The sequence below is a fragment of the Triticum dicoccoides genome, chromosome 7B (assembly GCF_002162155.2).
Source record: "Triticum dicoccoides isolate Atlit2015 ecotype Zavitan chromosome 7B, WEW_v2.0, whole genome shotgun sequence".
Classification (NCBI taxonomy): Eukaryota; Viridiplantae; Streptophyta; class Magnoliopsida; order Poales; family Poaceae; genus Triticum; species Triticum dicoccoides.
The window spans coordinates 500,633,932-500,638,244 of record NC_041393.1 but is presented as its reverse complement, the minus strand read 5'-3'; positions in this window follow the sequence as shown (position 1 = coordinate 500,638,244).

The following is a 4,313-nucleotide window of genomic DNA, read 5'->3' as shown; positions in this document are numbered from 1 at the left end:
GTTATGTCTCTCCTTTCTCTAACAAAGGCCGATTGATCTTCCTAAGTAGTTATGTCTACTTACCACAGCCACATCGTCCCCCCTCATCATTCGTGCATGCCTCCTGACCCGTCTCTCACACGCACGTGCACAGGCAACAAGCAGCCATCTCCTCTCTTATTTATATTGCGGGCGTGCCCTCCGTTTGTCTAGCAAGCCTATCCCACCATTTGTTAGAAGCAAATCCACTACCACCCCCTCCAACACTCTAGCTCTGTCTCTCTCCCAACCTTATTCATCTGCTGCACATATGCATGGATGTCGATCGATCTCCCTTAATACATGAGGCAGATCGATCTCCTTAATACATGAGGTAGGCCTCTCTCCTCCTCCACACATATACCAGCCATTGTACCTCTATAGTTAATTGGGCCTCCCTCTTCCCCCACCACACACCGATAGTCGAGCGCTGCAGGTAGGTATCCATGCCACAGAGACAAACTGCACATGTCCCCTCTCACGTTCCAGTAGGCCAGCTACTCTATATCTTTGACGTGGGCACACACAAATTCGATGGCACTCTTTATCGATCGCGCGCGCACACACACACATCATCCCTCTTTTCGATTCTATGAACACCTCAAACCGGTGATACCTCCACCCTCTTCTCGTGGATCGCCCCCTCTATATATATGTTATATCCAGGACTCTATTTCACACACATTGCATATGTTACATTTTTTGATTGAACCCCCCCCCCCAAAAAAACTCTCAAGAACCCACACACTATATCTCTCTAGGTTTGTATCTCTCTCACACAACCCCACGTAGGTGGTGTAGGTATACAAGAAGAGAATAGGTGCACCATGCACGTACTCACGCTTCGTGCCCAGCCACACCCGCGCGGGTACATGGTGGAGCTCATTTCTTTACGAAATGGCAGCCCACGTGCTAATTTGAACGCCTGTAGCGGTTGTTTACCTAGGGAGGTCGTGTACCACGCCTGCACGAAACAAAGTTCGACTTGCCTCGTTGCCACGTTATTTTTAAATAAAGTTATAGCGCTCAATGGCACGTACACAGAATATAAAACGATTTTTATGGAGAAAATGGTAGTCCGCTCACTATATACAATGGAGCCTTGCGTGCCTGGTTTGTCGCTCTTCAGAGTATCTCACACAAGGCTGCGGTGGCCTCTCTCTCTCTCACTGTTGGTCACTGATCCGGCTGCATCCCGTCCGTCGGGGGAAAGGGAGTGTGGTGGCCTCTCTCTCTCTCAACGTTGGTCACTGATCTCGCTGCATCCCGTCTGCCGGGGGAAAGGGAGGGCGGTGGCCTCTCTCTCTCTCACTGTTGGTCACTGATCCGGCCGCATCCCGGCCGCCGGGGGAAATGGAGGAAGTGCATCGTTTCTCCGTTCGACGGTGTCGAGGCAGCACGTCCCGATCTGCGGTACACGCTGTTCTCTCTGACCAAGCTCCGGCACGGCAGGGCCTACACCACCTGCTCGTAGATTCCGCCTTCCGCCGCTCACCTATTTACATCCCGATGACCTCCAGGTATTTATGTAGGGTAGAACCCTAGGAAGGACCTTTTCACACTTGGAGGGGGAAAAAGGAGGGAAACCACAAGAACAACCAGAACACAAAGATGAACACAAGAGGCAATCACTCCAACAATTCCCGACTACACATCCACTAGGGTAACAACACAAGATCCACAAGTCACAAACACAATCAAAGGAAAGATACAATGGCAAGGTTCATCCCAAATCCAAAGGAAGAGGGGTCTTGGTGGTAGTCTTCTCCCAATGGAGGTCTTGAAATCCTCAAGGATTCTTCCCTATGGGGTCTTGATCCTCAAAGAGGGAAGGTAATGGAGCAAACCTCACCAAGATCTCATCTAATACTTTGCTAACCCTAAACATGGTCTTTGGTACGGAATATATAGCCTTGGGGTCGAAGGAGAAGAAGGGGAGCCGAAGATGCAATCTCAGCCGGCCATCCTGGGAGGCCCGTGCGCACGGGGTAAGTTGGGCCCGTGCGCACGGGGGTCCCGTGGGCACGGTACACACCCGTGCGCACGGGGTGCTTCAGCGCCAGCTTCCTGTGTAGTCCGTGGGAACGGGGTCTCGGGGGCCCGTGCGCACGGGGTCACTTGGGACTTCCGGTATTGCTGCTGTTGCACTCCGTCTTGATTCGTACGGCCTTGGGGTGGTCCTCCTTCTCCTTGGGGATGCTCCTGAGCTTCTTGGTGATGTTCCACTTCATACCTAAGGAGGCATAGCATATCTTGGTGAGGTAGCAAACATGTTCCATTCGTGTCCACATGCAAGTCTAGTAGGAAGGAGTTCACCTTGGTTTCGAGAGCACGTGCTCTAGCTCTTGTCATGGGTCCTTGTGGGGTTGGATGTGTCGATGTAGAGTCCATGGTGATGATGGATGGATGCTCCGCATCATCTCCCTTCCCTTGGGAAAGATCCGACCTCGGATCAAAATCTTCATCACCATGGAAAGGCGAGAGGTCTTGGATGTTGAAGATGTCGCTCACGTTGTACTAGTCTCGAGGGATTTCAATCTTGTAGGCATTGTCGTTGTAGCGTGTTAGCACCTTGAATGGTCCATCGGCTCGAGGTAGAAGTTTGGACTTGCGTTCGTTGGGGAAGTGGTCCTTGCGAAGGTGTAGCCACACGAGATCACCTATGTGGAAGATCATGGGTTGCTTGTTGACGTTGAGCTTGGTCGCTAGTCGATGTACTTGGCGCTCGATGGTGTTCCTTGTATCTTCATGCATCTTCTTGATGTAGCTTGCTCGTGCGCTCGCATCCATGTTGGTGCGCTCTTGTAGAGGGAGAGGTAGAATGTCCAATGGGGACAACGGGTTGAAGCCGTAGACGACCTCGAAGGGGGACTTACCGGTAGTCGAATGTCTTGCACGGTTGTAGGCGTACTCGGCGATGGGTAGACACACCTCCCACTCCTTGATGTTCTTCTTGATCAACACGCGAAGTAGAGTGGATAGTGTCTGGTTCGTCACCTCCGTTTGGCCGTCGGTTTGAGGATGGTATGCAGATGAGAACAAGAGCTTGATTCCGATCTTGGCGCATAGAGTCTTCCAAAAGTAACTCAAGAACTTGACGTCACGGTCGGAGACGATTGTCTTTGGTACTCCATGGAGGCGCAAGATTTCCCTACAAAAGAGATTTGCAACATGTGAAGCATCGTCTATCTTGTTGCACGGAATGAAATGTGCCATCTTAGAAAATCGGTCCACAACAACAAAAACGGAATCCTTTCCATTTTGATTTCTAGGCAAACCAAGTACAAAATCCATACTATTGTCTTCCCAAGGTTGATAAGGAATAGGAAGAGGCATGTAAAGACCATGAGATTGAGCTTTAGACCTAGCTTTGCGACATGTAGAGCATCGGGTGGTGAAGCGTGAGACGTCACGGAACATCTTGGGCCAAAAGTAGTTCTTGGAGAGCGTGGCGAAAGTCTTGTCGCGTCCAAAGTGTCCCATGAGTCCGCCTCCATGAGCCTCTTGCAAAACGAGCAAACGAAGAGAAGACTCGGGAATGCATAGTTTGTTAGCTCTCATAAGACAATCATCCTTGATGTAATATTGTTCCCAACATGTATGCGTCAAACATTTAGCATAATAATGTGCAAAAGATGGATCATTACCATACAAGTCTTTTATGTGCTCAAAGCCAATAACATTCAACTCAAGTTTAGTGACAAGCGTGCATATGCGTGAAAGTGCATCCGCAACTACATTTTCCTTACCCTTAATATACTTGATCACATATGGGAAAGATTCAATATATTCACTCCATTTGGCATGACGCTTGTTCAACTTAGTTTGACCTTTTAAGTATTTAAGTGTTTCATGATCGGTATGTATGACAAACTCATGAGGTCTAAGATAATGTTCCCAAACATGTAGGACACGCACTAAAGCATACAATTCTTTGTCATAGATGGGATAGTTAAGTTGAGCACCGGAGAGTTTTTCACTAAAATATGCAATTGCTCGTTTTTCTTGCATCAAAACTCCGCCAATTCCGGTACCACTTGCATCACAATGAACTTCAAAAGTTTTGTCAAAGTTGGGCAAAGCAAGAATCGGAGAATGAGTAAGCAAAGACTTGAGCTCATCAAAAGCTGTGGATTGCAAAGATCCCCAAACAAAAGGAGCGTTCTTCTTACTCAAGGCATGCAAAGGAGCGGCAATTGTGCTAAAGTTTTTCACAAAGCGGTGATAAAATCATGCAAGACCAAGAAAACTACGCACTTGTTGCAAATTGGTGGGTTGGGGCCAAGTTTTAATGG